We start from the raw sequence: 18246 nt of genomic DNA on the forward strand, positions 1-18246 counted from the left end.
TCCATTATATTTGCACTTGTATACTGTGCTTTTAAAGCCACAAGTCCCCCGGCCTCACCATACACGATTCTACTCCAGTCTTTTGCTCTAATCCGCACAGCAGTGAGGGCGGCTCCTGGGGAGGGCGGGCCCTGCTTGGCTCCCCGCGGGACAGGACTGCCCCCGAGCGGCATTTCACGAGGACGGCTGAGTGGAGAACGTTCTGGAAAGGTGTGCTCTTCGCCAGGTGTGAAGTGAGGTTCTGTGTGGTGAGGGGGCAGGGAATGCTGTCCTGGGACAAGGTCCCCGTCTGGGGAGCAAACCCTGGCTTTCGTGAGAAAATGTACTGTGTTCTAAAAGGTCACCAGCAACTGGAACACAACGTGAAGGTCCCGTGCCCTACAGACTCCTGCGGGAGACATCGGCCGAGGCCCCGCCTGCAGCCGCACGCGGGGTGGGGCGCTGCTGCGGGGGGGGGGGGGGGCCGGGGCGGCCCTGGCCTTCGGGTGCCTTCTAGCTGCTGCGGGGGGGGGGTCGGGGCGGCCCTGGCCTTCGGGTGCCTTCTAGCTGCTGCGGGGGGGGGGGCCGGGGCGGCCCTGGCCTTCGGGTGCCTTCTAGCTGCTGCGGGGGGGGGCCGGGGCGGCCCTGGCCTTCGGGTGCCTTCTAGCTGCTGCGGGGGGGGGGGGGTCGGGGCGGCCCTGGCCTTCGGGTGCCTTCTAGCTGCTGCGGGGGGGGGCCGGGGCGGCCCTGGCCTTCGGGTGCCTTCTAGCTGCTGCGGGGGGGGGTCGGGGCGGCCCTGGCCTTCGGGTGCCTTCTAGCTGCTGCGGGGGGGGGGTCGGGGCGGCCCTGGCCTTCGGGTGCCTTCTAGCTGCTGCGGGGGGGGGGGGGGGCGGGGCGGCCCTGGCCTTCGGGTGCCTTCTAGCTGCTGCGGGGGGGGGCCGGGGCGGCCCTGGCCTTCGGGTGCCTTCTAGCTGCTGCGGGGGGGGGGGTCGGGGCGGCCCTGGCCTTCGGGTGCCTTCTAGCTGCTGCGGGGGGGGGCCGGGGCGGCCCTGGCCTTCGGGTGCCTTCTAGCTGCTGCGGGGGGGGGCCGGGGCGGCCCTGGCCTTCGGGTGCCTTCTAGCTGCTGCGGGGGGGGGGGCCGGGGCGGCCCTGGCCTTCGGGTGCCTTCTAGCTGCTGCGGGGGGGGGGGTCGGGGCGGCCCTGGCCTTCGGGTGCCTTCTAGCTGCTGCGGGGGGGGGCCGGGGCGGCCCTGGCCTTCGGGTGCCTTCTAGCTGCTGCGGGGGGGGGTCGGGGCGGCCCTGGCCTTCGGGTGCCTTCTAGCTGCTGCGGGGGGGGGCCGGGGCGGCCCTGGCCTTCGGGTGCCTTCTAGCTGCTGCGGGGGGGGGGTCGGGGCGGCCCTGGCCTTCGGGTGCCTTCTAGCTGCTGCGGGGGGGGGTCGGGGCGGCCCTGGCCTTCGGGTGCCTTCTAGCTGCTGCGGGGGGGGGTCGGGGCGGCCCTGGCCTTCGGGTGCCTTCTAGCTGCTGCGGGGGGGGGTCGGGGCGGCCCTGGCCTTCGGGTGCCTTCTAGCTGCTGCGGGGGGGGGTCGGGGCGGCCCTGGCCTTCGGGTGCCTTCTAGCTGCTGCGGGGGGGGGTCGGGGCGGCCCTGGCCTTCGGGTGCCTTCTAGCTGCTGCGGGGGGGGGGTCGGGGCGGCCCTGGCCTTCGGGTGCCTTCTAGCTGCTGCGGGGGGGGGTCGGGGCGGCCCTGGCCTTCGGGTGCCTTCTAGCTCTTCTCCTACGTGGCGACTTGCCGCTCTCATAAGCAGCCAACAACTCAGGGTGCGACTCAGTCCCGCACACACCGAGACGCGTGTATGTACCATATACACCAGATATGAAGGTAGTTCAGGGTGCGAGAAACCGCAGCAGAACGTCTGTGGAATTCTGACCGGCTCACATCGGCTCCGCAACGCCGGACCGGCTTTGGGGCCACGCTCTGCGCTCACAGAGCATCCGCTCAGCTTCTCCGCGTCTCAGACAACAAGACCGCGGTGCTTGAAGGACCCGCGCTGGGCTCACGGAAGGAGAAGGAGGAGCAGGAGCTCCTTTCCTTGCGGTTCTCCGCGCTGTCTGACCACACCCTCTGACCGCGCCCTCTGACCGCGCCCTCTGACCACACCCCTGACCACACCCCCTGACGCGCCCCTGACCACACCCCCCGACCACGCCCTGTCTGTGCCCTCTGCCCACGCCCTCTGCCCGCGCCCCCTGACCGCGCCCCTGACCACGCCCTCTGACCGCACCCCCTGACCGCGCCCCTGACCACGCCCTCTGACCGCGCCCCCTGACCACACCCCCTGACGCGCCCCTGACCACACCCCTGACCACGCCCTGTCTATGCCCTCTGCCCACGCCCCCTGACCGCGCCCCCTGACCACACCCCCTGACCACGCCCTGTCTATGCCCTCTGCCCACACCCTCTGCCCGCGCCCCCTGACCGCGCCCTCTGACCGCGCCCTCTGTCTATGCCCTCTGACCACTCTGACCGCGCCCTGTCTATGCCCTCTGACCGCGCCCTGTCTATGCCCTCTGACTGCGCCCCCTGACCACACCCCCTGATGCGCCCCTGACCACACCCCCCCTGACCACGCCCTGTCTATGCCCTCTGACCGCGCCCCCTGACCACACCCCCTGATGCGCCCCTGACCACGCCCTGTGTATGCCCTCTGCCCACGCCCCCTGACCGCGCCCTCTGACCGCGCCCCCTGACCACACCCCTGACGCGCCCCTGACCACACCCCCTGACCACGCCCTGTCTATGCCCTCTGCCCACGCCCCCTGACCGCGCCCTCTGACCACGCCCTCTGACCGCATCCCTTGACCGCGCCCTCTGACCGCGCCCCCTGACCACACCCCCTGACGCGCCCCTGACCGCGCCCCCTGACCACGCCCTCTGACTCCGTCACCCCGGAGCACAGTCGTGGTGAGGCGTCTCTGCATGTCTCAGGGTGTTTTCCCATGAGTCTCCTAAATAATTCCCAATAATCAGATGGGAGCTAGAGCTGGCCGTATCGTTATTTTATTGGTTAGTAAACGGACCCTGAAGACTTCCGTAAATCGTCAGCGAAGTAATAGTGCTCGGAGCAGAAGCTAGGTGGACGGATTTCTGAAGGACCCGTGACTTTCTGGAGTCAGGATGTTCATACATTAAATTTCTTTACCGTCCATCTCCAGACGGATGGGTCGGAACCCCAGACAGTGGGAATGGCTTACTGCACGCAGAGTGACGCGGAAGGGCGTTTTCTGACAACCCATAGAGATGGGGGAAATAAAGCAGATTGTGTGATTATCAACCACAGAGCCATGACTATGTTTCTAATATAACAAAGTGAGAACATGAGATTTTCCATATACCATCTGTGCTGTTAAGTTAGCAGTTTTGGGGCCCTTATGTTATGTTAATGCTCTTTTCTTCTGTGAGTATATATTAACAGATGCACGTGTGTGCGCATGTGTGTTTGTGTGCATATATGTGCGTGTGTGTGCATATACATGTACATCAATATACACGTACACACACAAACATACATTCACTTTACTCAGCTTTACCACCTTCCACGTTCCTCTCATAAAAACTGTCAATCACTTCTTATCAAGATTGAGTGCTTTCATCATATAGATGCCCTGTACTTGATAGACACAAGGAGAACCATTCGTGTCTTTCAGGGGTGGTTTAGCTTATAAAATGCTAGGGGTGCAGGCCACCCCAGAACATCCTAATGTTCCCAGAAGACCATCGAGTTGAGGCAGCAGAGCAGTGAGTCAGGTATTCCCCGCTCCTGCCCCACAGGGGAGCTTCCATTCTGTAAGACTCTGCTTTCCAAACAAGACACGGTGTCAGGTGCAGCCCCGGCCAGCTTCCCGCTTCCCCGGAGTTCACTTAGTTACTTCTCCCCTCAGTCCGCGCCCGCCTCCTTCCTGGCAAAGCCTCCTAGGTCGCGTGCAGCCCAGCACCGCGCCACGAAGACAGTGCAGACCAGCCCGTGCCTTTCGAGGTCTCAGGTGGACATGCCGGGGCGGCCGTGCTGGGGTCCTGGGAGAATCCCGGCCACGGGGCCCATCTGCGGAGACCTGGCAAAAGAGACTGCATGTTGACTTGCTGGGGATTTCTCTCTGAGACCGCGGTGGCCCAGCTTCTGGGGGTCACTGAGCCCACCTCCCCTCCACTCCCATTTGCCCATCATCAACAACAGCAGGGCTACACGGCTCCTCTAGATTGCTGAGGTATTAAGAAAATATCAGTATTTCTGCAAAATAATGAAATTTGCATAAGAAAGAGAATCTTCAATAATGAAGGTGCTCCGGGCTGTCATCTCCCAAAAGAGGAACAGAAACAGAAATAAAATTTGCAAGACTGCATGTCAGGGCAACCAGTCATGGTTGTTAGTTGGGGGAAATTATGGCAAAATATTTCAAACTAGAAGCCCGCAGGGAGCCTAGAGACCATCTAAAACATTGTATTAAATGCCAATGGAAGAAGATACACCGTGCAGCAAAAGGCCAAGCAAAAGTCCAGCTTCAGATCCCCCGGGATCTGAAGAGGCTGGCTGCAGCCGGAGGGGATGGTGGGTGGGGAGGGGGTACCCCAGGCAGCATTACTGACCCCAGAAGTGAACACACCAGGGCGGAAAGGAACCGAAGATGGAGAGAAACTGGTTTTCTACATGCAGATGGAACAAAAGGTTTATATTCACAAAAGGAGATGGATACTAACAAAGCATGACTGAAACAGGGGGAACTGTGCTCCCCCTTCTTAAAAATGTAAGGTAGCTCCTACCAGGTGTAGACAGACCCCATGACCTCTTGTAGGCTCTCTCTGCTCTCAGCAAACTCCCCATGAAATGAAGAGCAGAATCCCTAGAGCAGAATCAGGAAGGATTACTATAAACTCCTTAGCAGTCAGTTTATAACAATATTAATGAGACTGAAAACAGTCGGGCAGATGCCCCAGCTCCTCAAACCGGTGTGTCATTTGTTGGTGGGACTTTGAGAGCAGAACTCTCTGCCTTAAGGAACGACCTGCTCGCTGTGGAGCTGGCTCTGCCCTTCGGATGCTGGTCTCCGGAGCCCCGTCAGACCGAGAACGTCCTTCCTTCTCGCGGGTACTCCCCAGGCTCACGGCCTCCTTCTGCCTGCTGGTCTAGACCAGAGCGTGTGCTCACTCAGCAACCATTGTGCCGCCAGCCGGTAGACGAATGGAGGGCACTTCAGAATCTGCTTTACGGGAGTGGCTGGAAAGACGGCCAAGTCTAGAGGATTCATGTTGCAGAGGGCCGTCATTTTTTGTAGGACAGATATTGATGGAGTATTTACTCTACGCCGGGCTGGCTATCTCCTGGCAAGCAAAACAGACCAGCTTAGTCCTCCTGGGGCTTCCAGTTTAGTAAGACATTTATTTACAAGCAGGGTTTGAAAACGTCCAAGAGCCTTAAGCTGGCTTATGTGGAGGACATCATTTCTTTGTTCATTCTATCAACATGAGGTCCAGAGGTTGTGGGAAGAACCTCAAACCCCTTTTCCCCCAATGGGAAGCAGGTTTTTTTTTTTTTTTTCAGATTATAGCAATTATCTACCTGTATTAGTGCCTAAAATGCATAATACATGTATTTTCCTAAATTGTACAAGTGCAAAGTGAGTTCACGCAACCCCTGCTTTCTGACTCTGTTAGTGGAGGCGGCTGGGTGGTGGCAGCCAGCGACGTCCCTCCGCTCCCGAGGGCTTTTGTCTGCTGTTGCGTCCCTCCCTGGAAGCACCCCGTCTTCCTCCCCTTCCTCGGCTTCAAGCTCCCACCCACGCCTGAAGCAGAGCCCTCCGGCAGGCAGAAAATAATTCGTCGTCTCGGGCCTCAAAGCCACGCTAATCCAAGACATGACCGGCTTTTAAATGTCTGTCTTGTCTGCCCGGCAGCGCTGTGCATGGAGGCAGCCAGTGGATCAGGAGGGGAGGCTGACGCTCAGGGTGGATCCGGGTCTGGACGCAGAGAGAGGACGCTGGCAGGCAGGCGGGGCCTCGTCGCGGAGGGCGCTGGGGACGTGGGCAGCCGCGCACAGACACTGGGCGCTGTCGGTTTTATCTGAATTTCAGACCTTTGACAGCCTCCACCCAACACCCAGTGCCTGCTGAGCTTCTTGGCTCAAAATCTACTTCCAATTCGGGTCTACACAGGGGCTTGTTATTGTTCAGCGCTGTGCCCAAATGACTGTGTGTTCTTTTTTTTGCTCCATTTATCACACAGATTTCATGTTTTTGAAGGATTCTGCCCCTTGTCAGTTTTAATGATTTTGTTATTTAATCAACCGTGGCTGGCTCACCGCAGTGACTCAGGGGTTTACAATTAGGTCCATCGTTCAACCGGCAGGCAGAGAAAGGAGCAGAGAGCAGGGCCGCGTCCCTGCAGCCCACAGCAGCGGCCTCCGCCTTCCTGGAGGGAGGCGGCGGGGGGCCTCTCCTCCCTCCCTCTCAGACGGTTGTCAGCCATGACATTTTGTTGGGCAGCCTCCCTCCTTAGCTTCCCAACCTCGCTTTCCTGATATGGAACCCATCCCCTGTGGCATCTTGTTTCCCGGCCTCCGGTTGCCTAGGAAATAAGATGGGCCGCGGCTGCGCGCTGCGCTCGGAGCCAGGTGGAAGGAGGGCCCCCTCTTTCTCCAACAGGGGTTTCTGCAGCGGGGCGGCTCCTTCAGATTTTTCCCAGGCCACACCACAAAAGATGGCTGGCGGCCACAAAAGCGGGATGCAGGCGGGCGGCACTCCTTTGTCCCTGGGCTGGCTGGGTCTGCAGGCGCCGCATGCATAATTGGCCCCGCTGATGAGCGGCATTGTGCCTCCCCTGGGAGAGGCTGCCCTGGGCCCGGGGTCGGGGACACGAGGCTGGTCCAATTAGGAATACCCGGTTGTGCTTCGTATTTACATAATGCGGAGTTAAAATTTTCTCAGGTTGTGGAGCAGGGGACAAAGTATGGATTTAATCTCTCAGAACAATGAAGTGGGAAGGAATCAAGGAATGCCACCCTCTTGAAATAGTCCTCGGTATGTGTGAGTCAAAGCCGCAGGCGCTCACGCCCGGGGGCGGTGGTGCCTGTCACCAGCACTTTGTTCTCGGTGCTGCTTGAGGGATTCTGTATCTCCTCGCAGCCTGGGAGCCGTCTTGTCCTTGCAAACAGAATGTGCCCACGAAGTTGGGGCGTGCTTCGCCTTGTGCAGACCGGTCCCAGGGACTGACTTTGCATGTCTTCCCTCAATCAACCTGTCACATCGGCCTCCATGCCATCCCCTACCGGGGCAGGCGGTTCTGTTTGGTTTTTAGAACTGAACCAAACAGGAGTTCACCTGCCTGATGCGTGGCAAGCCGATGAAAAAACTGACACGGAGCTTTTGCACTGAAGAAAGAGAGGCTATTTATTGGTGTGGCGCCATCCTGGAGGACAGGGAGCTGATGCTCAAAATCCCGAACTCCCCAATGGCTTCCAAGGGAGGGTTTTTAAAGGCGAGAATTAGAGTTAGGGTCTCCAGGTGGAATGGCATCCAGTGATTGGCAGAGAGTGAAGTCATGTTCTTAAGATGTCATCTTCTGTTCACTGACGCCAGCATGCCTGGCTGGAGGGGGTCTGTTCTACTTCCAAACTGTAACCTTGAGAAACGTCTGTTCCTACTGCACTGGGACAATCCGTCCTGTGGTTCCTAAACCCGGTAATGTATCAGTTCACGTGACTGTGTAAGTATTCCCTAACTATTTAAGGCTACAATCACCTTCAACGACACACCGAGACTCTAGCACGGTGATCGGCAGTGGCCCACCTGCAGCTCACGAGTCCTACGCCGCATTCTCTGCCCGCATCGTTCCCAGAAGGACTCATTCTGTCCCTGGTTTTCTGTGTTGACTGGCTCTGGCCTGTGCCCCTGAAGGCCTGGGCAGGGTGGAGAAAGACAAGGAAGAAAAAAAAACCTCTTTTTGGAAATTCTATAGTAATTCCAATCTCAAGTAATGGCAGCACTGTTGTTTACGTCTTAAATTTCAAGAATTCGGGAGAAGGCGATCTTGCACCTTAAACAGGACATCCCTGTTTCTGACTCAGCGTTGCCAGTTTTCTCGACAATTGTTCCTGAAGCCCTTGATGTGCTTCAGAGACCCCTGTGGGGGCTGTGAGAGTGTTTGCTGGTTCCCCGCTGCCTCACGGCCTCAGGGATCGAATCTTCAGGTGGGTGCCCGGAGGGGTCCACATGTCTCTATGTACAGTGTGTTGGATCTATCGGTCAGTTTGGGGAGAACTAACATTTTAGCAATATTTACTGTCCAGTCCATGGACATGATCTCCTTTTAGTTAGGTCTTCTATACTTTCTCTCAGCAAGTATTGGATTTTCAGTGTATTTTTTTAAAGATTTTATTTTTAAGTCATCTCTACCCCCAACGTGGGGCTTGAACTCACAGCCCCGAGATCAAGGGTCGCACGCTCTACCGACTGAGCCAGCCAGGTGCCCCTTCAGTGAATTTTTTATCTTGCAGTTATTTGTTAAGTTTCCCCTTAAACATGTGTTTTATATTATTTAAAACTTTTTTTTATTTCTTTTTCCAATTTTTGCATTGATAGTATGTGGGAATGCCATGGAAGTTTTGTTGTTGTTATATTTGCCGTATATTCTGCAGTCTTGCTAAATTACTTCAGAGATCTAGAAGGTTTTTTGGCAATTCCTTAGAATTTTCTGCATACTTAAGTCACGGCATTGGCAAATAAAGACAGATTTTGTTCTGCCTTACCAATAGATAGTGTTTTATTTCTTCCCTTGGCTAGTTTCACTGGCTACTATAATGTTGCATAGGAAAAGTGAGAACATATATGCTCCCCTTGTTCACAGTCTTAGGACAGAGTGTAAGTCTTCCAGTATGAAGTATATTAGCTGTAGGCTTTTGGTAAATGCCCCTAATCAGAATAGAAAAAATCCCTTTTATTTCTAGTTTGCCGAGGTATATTTATTTATTTAATTATGTATGTTAAGTGTTTTTCTAGACCTGTTGAAATGATTATGTTTTTTCCTCTGTTCTGTTAATAGGATGAATTACACTCTTGGCTTTTCACATAATAAACCAGATTTGCAGTCCCGGAATGAACCCCACTGATCACCGTGTTAGTTTCCTGAGTACCATTAACAGAAACAGCAGAAATATGCTCTCTCACAGTTCCGGAGGCCAGAAGTCTGAGATCGGGGGTGGGCCGGGCCATGTTCTCTCCACAGGCTCTAGGGGAGGGCCGTTCCTCACCGTCTCCACATTCTGGTGGTGGCCAACAACCCTTGCTGTTCCTGGGTTTATAACCTCTGCGTCTGTTGGTGTTCTCTCTCTGTGCGTCTGTCTTCCCGAGACACGCTCTTCTCTGCCGGTCTTCTGCTGTTCTTGCTGGGATGCCAATCACATGGGATTGTGGGCCCACACTAATCCAGGATGACCTTGTCATAATTTAACTAATTATACCCGCGGAGACTCCATTTCCAAATATGGGCACGTGCACAGGTACCTGAGGTTAGAATTTCAGCAAATCTTTTTACGGGCTACAATTCAACTCACTATAACCATGATATACTATCCTTTTTGTATATTTCTGGATTCAATTTGCTAATCATTTATGTTCATGAGAGGTATTATTTTGTAATTTTATTGTCTTATAATGGGTTGTCTGGATTTAGGACGAGCTGAGTGCCAGCCCCAGGAAGTGAGCTGGGAAGTGTTGGTCCTTGCTTGCTTTCTGGTAAGAGCTTGTGTACGGTTAGTATCTTTTTTCCCCAAGTGTCTGTTAGAACTCACCATTGGAACCATCCGGAGTTCTCTCTATTTCTCTTTCAAGTTCAGTTTCTCTGTTAGATATAAGGCTATTCTTTTTTCTTAAATTTATTCTTGTGTCAGCAGTGATGGTTTGTGTCTTTCAGAGAATTTGTTAATCTAATCTAAATTGTCAGATTTGTTGGCATCTTTGTTCACGACATTTCTTATCATTTCATGTCTGCAGCATTTGTAGCAATGTTCATGCTCTTATTCCTGATACTGGTAATTTCTGTTTTCCCTGATCAGTCTACAAGCTCATCAATTTTATTGACTGTTTCAAAGAATCAGCTTCAGGTTTTATTCATTTTCTTTATTATGTTTCCATTTTCCATTTCCTAAATTTCTTCCCTTATTTTATTATTTCCTTCCATGTACTTAGGTTTGTTTTGTTCTTTAATGCGGGAGCTTAGCCACTGATTTTATACCTTTCTTTTGTGATATAAACATTCATAACTATGAATTTCCCTCTACTTACAACTTTAGATGCATCCCAGTGTTTTGATATTTTGTGTTTTCATTATCATTCAGAATACTTTCTATTTTCCTTTGTGTGTGTAGTGGATTGAATGGTGGCTCCAAAGATATGTCCACACCCTCATCCCTGGAACCCATGAATATCACCTTACATGGCAAAGATGTAATTGTGTTGAGGGTCCTGTGAGGGGATTTTATCCTGGACTCTCCAAGTGGGCTACGTGCATCCTTGCAAAAGACGCAGAGAGGGTTTTGACAGAGACGAGTACAGAGGACAACGTGAGGCAGGCAGGAGGGATGCTCACACCCACCGCACCCCCGGGGCCCCCAGGAACTACAAGAGGCAGGAAGGTTGCTCCCCAGGAGCCTCGGTCAAGCACCACTCCATGGCACCCTGGTTTCAGTCCGTTAAAACTGATTACAGACTTCTGGCCTCCATGACTCTGAGAGAATAAAGTTCTGTTGTTTAAACCCCCCCAGTTTGAGGTAATTTGTCACAGCAGCCCCAGGAAGCTAATGCACTTTCTGATCTTTTTTTTTTTTTTTTTTTTTGATCCACGGGTTAGTTAGAAATGTGTTGTTTAATTTCCAGATATTTGGAGATTTCCCAGCTATCTTTGTGTTACTGGTTTCTAATTCAATTCTCTTGTGGTCAGAAAGCACATTCTGTATGATTTCAGCCCCTTTAAATTTATAGAGACCGTTTTACAGCCCAGAAGACGGTCTACCCTAATCCATGAGTGATTATGACGCCCTGTAAAGGTCAGCTGGTGAAGCAGGTTGGCGGTGTTTCTCAAACCTGTGTGTCCTTACTGTTTCTCTGTTGAGCAGTTACTGAGAGCTGTAATTGTAGATTCGCTCAGTCCTTTCAGATGTCAGTTTTTGCTTCATCTGTTTTGAAGCTATTATTAGGCACATCTGCTTTTGGGCTGTTAACATAGCTATTCCAGCTTTTCTGTGATTCCTGTTTGCACAGCGTATCTTCCTCCATCTCTGTGCTTCTAATCTATTTGCATCTTTATGTTTAAAGTGTGTTTCTTGGGACGCCTGGGTGGCTCAGTTCGTGAAGCGTCTGCCTTCGGCTCAGGTCACAATCCCGGGGTCCTGGGATTAAGTCCCGCATGGGGATCCTTGTTCAGCAGAGAGCCTGCTTCTCCCTCTCCCTCTGCCCCCAACATGCTTGTTTTCTCTCTCTCTCTCTCAATCAATCAATCAATAAATCAATAAATCAATAAATAAAATACTTTTTTTTTTTTCCTAAGGAATATAAGGAATAACACAGAGGACCACAGAAGGGAGGGAAAACTGGGAAGAAATTGGAGAGGAAGACAAACCACGAGAGACTCTGGACTCCGGGAAACAAACAGGGTTACAGAGGGGAGGGCGTTGGGGGATGGGGTAGCCGGGTGATGGGCACTAAGGAGGGCAAGTGATATGATGAGCCCTGGGCGTTATACGCAACTAACGAATCGTTGAACACTACATCAGAAACTAACGATGGACTATCTGGTGCTAACTGAACACAGTAATAAAAAATAAAATAAAATTCCAAAAACAATCAAAAAAGGAATTCATTTTATATAAAAATAAATAAATAAATAAAGTGTGTTTCTTGCACAGAGCATTCAGAGGGCCTTAGTTCTTTATTACCCTGCCGATTTCTGCCTTCTAGTAGGAGAACGTAGGCCATCCAACTTAATGAAACTTCAGTGTTACCAGTATACCAGAAGAGTCTATCGTCCTGCTCTGTGTTTCTGTTTGAACCCTATTTTGGGTTTTTTAAAAGTTCAAATGATAGGCATTTTCTTCAGATTGCCTCAGTCTCAGTGGGGTGGCAGATTTGTCTCCCACCCAGGAAGGGAGCTCAGCCGCGGGAGGCTTGAGGGGGATTCCCGGGCTGGGCAGGCTCATCAACTGTCCACTTCCCCAAACACAGCCCCATTTGTAGTTAGGACGGCCGAAAGGACTGTGGGAAAATGGGGCTGTCTGTTCACCGACTTGGGGAGGCTGCGTGTTAAAGATAAGGAGACGGATACTGCTGTTTTTGTTTGCTTTCAATGTGGAGCTCCTAGGAGTCTGCATATTGTGAATCTTGAAAAAATAACACATTTGACCACACACCCTCTTTTTAAAGCACTTTGTGGGGCTCGCACCCTGTGGAACGTATTTTGTAAAAATGGCCCACAGGGTTTCCTTGCGTGAGGTTAATTCCCTCTGATGGGAGTGGGGTCTGGGCAGGCCATCTGTATGGGGACCCGGGGCACATGTGTGCTGAGGCAGCAATTCCTGAAAACACGCTCAAGAACAGACCGAGACTCAAGGCACAGAGTGGCCTCGTTTAAAGAAAGCCGTGTAGGGGCGCCTGGGTGGTTCTGTGAGTTCAGGATCCGACTCTTGGTTTCAGCTCAGGTCATGATCTCAAGGTCATGAGATGGAGCCCTGCATCAGGCTCTGCATTCAGCGGGGAGTCTGCTGCTTGAGATTCTCTCTCCCTCTGCCCCTGCCCCCCCCCCCCACGTTCATGTGCTCTCTCCAAAATAAATAAATAAATCTTTAAAAAAAAAGGTCTTTGGAGATGTTTTCCTGAGTCACCAGACCAGTGGAGACAGACTGCCCCCAGTTTATGTGTAAAGCATTAAGGGCTTATTGTGTTTAAAAGAAAATTGCAAATCAGCAACCTGCAAACATGTTCTGGTTGCCTGAAGAAAGTTTAGCATTTTTAAAATCGATTATAAAAGAGAAATAATTACCAACTGTCAAATGTTTAAGTATCAAGAGATTTCAGATAGAAATTTGGATTTCTGGATTTTCTTTAAAAATGAACCCTGGCCACAGGGGGCAGGACTCAGTGGCAGCTACGGGGAGGGCGGATGGAAACTGGGTATTAGACGGCGCTATCCCTCCCCGAGCGGCCGGCCCCCTCCTCACAGAGCCAGCCCTGGCCGCTCATGCGGACTTGAGCTCGCACCTCCTGCCGCACGTTTACAGAGGGTTTCCTGGGCTGCTCCTACAGGCCTAAGCCACGAGCACAGAGCCGCGGTCCCCTCGTCAGCCCAGGCCTGAGAACCCCCCGCCCAGGGTGCCGCGTAACAGGTGGTCACAGGGCCCTGCGTGCTGGGTGCTCTGCTCACGGCGGCCTCCCTGTCTGGTTCGCGTCCTCTTCCCGCCCTGGGGTTGCTGGTATAGTTCGGCTCCTCGTGGTTGGGACTGAAGTCCTTGTCTTCTTGACGAAGGATAATTGGAAGAAAGGCGGGCAGGAACAAGCCCTAAGAGGAAACCACCCTTAAAAGGATTTTACACCCGGCCTGGAAGGAGCCCTCCACCCTTTTCCACAAGATAGACAGATGACAAAAACCTGATTGACAGGTGCAGGGAGGGTTCATCAGATCAAAACAGCCCATCAACAAGCCCATAAAAACCCCCTAGACTTAGAAAGTCCAGGGTCAGCCCTCTGGAGTCCACTCCTTCCCGGGAGCTTTGGACTCTGTCATTTAATAAATGTTAGCAATGCCCAATAAGCTTTGCTTGCTGCCCCCGCTCTGGTCCACCTCTTCATCCTCTGGAGCAGCCTGACCAAGAGCCACTGGCGCCGACGGAGGAAATCCTGTCATATTCTTGCTGCTTGTCAGGGCTGCCCTCAGCTCCTGGGGGCCAGCCACCAGCAGAATTGAGATTTGGCAAAGCTGACAGATTTGGGAGCTGTTGGTGACCAAAGTCATCCCACCTTGATTGACACCCCCACCACGGTCTCTGACCTCACCAGTACCAACCCCCACTGCAAACACGCTTCCTTCTACCAGGACGAGCATCCCCATGTAGCATCCAACAGATGAAGAGTTTCTCTCGTTTAAAAGGAAGAGATGGTGTTGAGGAAGCAGAGTTGTAGCAGGTGCATGGATAGCAGAGTGCCGGGCTTTGTCCACTTGACGAGGCGGAGACTGCTAGCCTTCAGCATTCCCAGCCCAAGTCACATCCTGCAACCCAGAGGGCAAAACCTTCTTCCTCGTTCTCCAAAATAACACTTGGGAAAGGTCACTCATGATCCCAGCTGTGTCACTCACTGTCTCCTCCAGGGCCCAGCACTGAGGCCAGGAGAGCGTCACACTCTCATCCGTGGGCAACACACGGAGTTGGGGAGGACCCTTCCCAACAGAAGTGGGGCACTGGACAGAGGAGACAGCAGATGGACATTTTGTCCTGGTTTGTGGTCGCCTGAGCTTCCCTCTTGCAGACAGAACCACAGAGAAGTGTGTGTTCAGGGCTGCGCGGACCCCGCAGGGCTGTGCTCCACGTTGGCATGAGCACCTGGACCCCTGCCCACTACTCAGCATCCGTGGGACCTGGACGAATCGCCCAGCATCCTGACGACAGGCCCTCCTCGCCCATCAGACCAATAAATCCGACTCTTCCCAACATCTCGGGAGACTAATGCTTCTCGGAACACATTTTTGAAAAAGCTGGGCAATGGAAAAAGAGTGGATTTGGGAGTTGGACTCTAGATCTTTGGGGAGTTTTCTTTCATTTTTGGTGTGGGTGGTGTATTTTATTGAGGAATGTGTTTGTTTTCAGAAAGAGTGCATGGGTGGCAAACATCTTTCTTTTGCTGTCAAAGTTAAACAGTAGTTTGGCTGAGTGTAAAATTCTGATATCTCCACTCTTTCTCTCAAAATCTCCATAATCCCTGCTTCTTAAATTTAGTGTCTCAGTCAGGACCCCGATGCCAGTCTGCTCTCTCTCCTCTCCCGTGGGAGGGCCGTAGAGTTGTCTTCCACATGGAGTTCGGAGAATTCACCGGTCTGCATTTCTGTGTGGCACGTCCCCCCAGTGTTCTGCCCTGACCCTCTGATGTGAAGACTCACCTCTGCTTAGTTCGGGGGGTGCCCCTGTGGTATCTGTTTGCGTATTGCCTCCCCAGGGTCTGCACAACCTTAGTAGTCAGTTAGTGCCACGCCAACGCTTAGTAACCAGCCACCCCGTGGTGACCGGCCACGAGCGTGCATCGCCCTGCTCTCGGGGTAGCGCAGCCTCAAGCCGCAGGACTGTGGTCCGCAGGGAGGCTCAGCTCCATGGGCCTCGCCTCTGTGACCAGCTGCTGCGACCACGTCCTCCTCATGGCTACGGGAGATGGTCAAGAGCAAAGCAAGTCGTGTGGCCAGATCAACACCAACGGGACCGAGGAATATACACTACCTCAAGGGGGGAGAGTCCCCAGAGGCGTGGCTCAGGGTGCGGGTGGGGGAGGGCTGGGGCTCGGGGACAATTAAGGCGTCTGCTAATATGGAACGTGGATCTGGGGTCCTAGTTAACATGACCCGCACCTCTGACTCTTGATTCTGTAGTAACTCTCTGTCCCTCCCAGTCTCCCTCTCTCTCCTTCTCTCCCTCCCATCTGATCTTGATTCCAAGTGAATTATACGTGATAGTCTTCTAATTCTGTACTTTGGTTCTAAGCATAACATCAGGAATAAAAATAACCTATCATTTAGCTTCACTGCTAATCAAAGAAATGCAAATGACAGCCGCAGGATCACATTGTCCGCTGGACTTGGGGTTCCGGGAAACGGGCAGCGCCCCTCGCTGCTCCCGCTGAGGCTGAGGCTGGAAAGACACCCTCCTGTGGAGGGGTGGACGCCCCTTCCCTGAAGGCTCTCACCTGCTCGCCTCCTCGGGTGCAGTTCGCCTGTGCCTCTGGTCGGAGCTGGAGAGCGTCCCATTCTCCGTGGTGACCTGGAGCCTTCGCCCTTTATGCGGACACTGAGCCGGTGGATCCGGTGCCACTTGTCAGCCAGACGTGGCCACCGAGCACTGGAAGGGGCTGCTCCAAACTGAGACGCACGGTAAGAGCGAAAATCACGCTGGGTCAGAAAGGTGCGACACCGGCGAGACCCCATCACATGCTTTGTACTGGTCACGTGCTGACATGAGGGCGTTTGGGCATATTGAGTTGCACAAAACATACCATTTAAATTAATTGCCGCTGTTCTTTTTTTTACTTTTTTTAACGCGACTCCCAGAAAGTGTAAAATTACGTAAGTGGCCCGTGTTATATTTCTATGGGACATTACTACCTTAGCTGTTTCCTAACGGCTTTAAGACTTTTAGACAGTCAAGGCGACTCCTGGAGTTTTTGTTTTGTTTTTAACGGACAAAATAATTGTATTATGCTTATCTACTTGACCTTTTATTGTACTTTACTTGACCTTCTGCTGTATTTTATCTTAGAATTCTTCCTCTCTTTTTAGCGATGTATTTATTTTATCTTTTGTTTACTTTATTTTGAAGGGAAAAGAGATTATAGTGCAAGAAAGGATCATTTGTGCCCAGGAAAGGGGAGACCACATACTTTAGAAAAGCTCTAGTCTCCAGGGAGGACTTTTCCCCAGTGCACAGTGGCTCTCCCTTCTTCCTCCGAGGATGACCCCTGTGCCCAGGTAAGAAGGCGTAGCCCCCGGGACCCAGTGTCCCATGAGGACCCCTCCATTCGTCTTGCCGCTCAGGGAGACCGCATCATCCTGATTAGAACCCTGTCCTTGTCAGTCTTCTGGGGAACTCGCCGTCCCTTGCAGGAACTCGCCCATCCTCCAGGAGGGGTGAGGAAGGAAGCACCACAGCCCTGTTGGCTTGGACAGCTGCAGGGCCCGCGAGGAGCCCACCTGAGCTCACTCCACGTTACACGGGAGAGGCTCTGTTTCTCCTCGGTGACATGGCTGCGGGCAAACATCTGCGTCCCTGCACCTTCCCCACTGTCCGGCCCTCCCCAGCTCTCACTGAAGCACCGTGCGGGTGAGACGCTCATCGCGGTCCTGGCTGCAGAGTAACTCCATGGCCAGTGGCACCCCTTCCCAGGGGGTCCCAGCGAACCTCCCCACGGCGGGCGCTGGCCCCGGGCTGGATGTGTGCTCTCGGGTTAGGAGACCGGAGGTCCCGGAGGGAGCACGCCTGCTCCTCATCTGCCCTTCCTCGGCCGACCTGGGAACACCCCGGTCTGTCCTGTCGGAAGCCAAGTGGTTCCGGTGGAACGAGGTCATCCCGGCTGAATGTCATGCTAACGGGTGACGTGAACTCCAGCTTCCAAAGGCAAACAGTCCCGTTTCTGAGCCCAAGGACACTGTGCAGCACATTCTTCCTGACCAAGGGTCCCTCCTGGAATGTGGGGGGGGGCTTTCACAACCTCTGTTTGGCTTTTGAAAACCTCTGACACTGAAGGTTGGAGGTCCTGTCATGAGCCTCCGTTTCCCTTAGGGCTGCTTGTTGCTCCTTGCAGTCACTTTTGGGAAAGGGCACAGGAATGACTAAGTGGCTCACACACCCCGTTGGGTGACCTTGATGTGACCTCACCTTGCTGTGGGGGCGGGGGGCACAACTCAGCAGGAAGATGGGGGAGGCAAGACGTGGGAGCAGACGGAGGCTGGAAGGCTGCTGGAAATCTCAAGCCCAGCAGGCTCCAGACAGCTGGCCGGGGGAAGGCTCCCCACCAGGTTTCCGGCCGCACTGCTTCATGGGTCACGGCCAGCCCACCTGGTCTCTGTGGCCAGGTGTACAGCGGGTGATCAGGGCAAGAAGACCCCTGCGTCTGGGGTCTCTGCTGATGTTGGGGGTGAGGGAGGCATGGGGAGGGGCAGACGGACAGAGCGGACACAGGACATCAGGACTGAGCATAAGGCTTACACATGCGATGATCTCACAGCTCAGCCACGTAAATCAATGGATTTTATCTATTTTTTTATTTGCAGGCAAGGAGGAAGCACTGCGCACGTCCCAGAGAAACCGGGCGCGTGCGAGCCCCGAACCAGCGGGACCCACTGTCGCCTCCTCCCTGCTGGGCACGCTGAGCAAGTGCTCCCTCTGGGCGGCCCCCTACCCTCCATCAGCGGCTACGCCAACGCTTACGTGCAGCTCACGCTCTCCCCGCCAGCTCACACCGCTGTCCCAGCGATGACCT

General features: G+C 53.6%; 1 long non-coding RNA gene across 1 annotated transcript; it reads left to right on the forward strand.

Moving 5' to 3' along the window:
- Nucleotides 1-6166: 6166 nt before the first annotated feature.
- LOC118537930 (uncharacterized) lies at nucleotides 6167-11950 on the forward strand. Its single transcript, XR_004918365.2, has 3 exons — nucleotides 6167-8213; nucleotides 9695-9756; nucleotides 11567-11950. It is a non-coding gene; the product is annotated as an uncharacterized LOC118537930 (long non-coding RNA).
- Nucleotides 11951-18246: the final 6296 nt, after the last annotated feature.

The sequence above is a fragment of the Halichoerus grypus genome, chromosome 9, assembly GCF_964656455.1.
Source record: "Halichoerus grypus chromosome 9, mHalGry1.hap1.1, whole genome shotgun sequence".
Lineage (NCBI taxonomy): Eukaryota > Metazoa > Chordata > Mammalia > Carnivora > Phocidae > Halichoerus > Halichoerus grypus.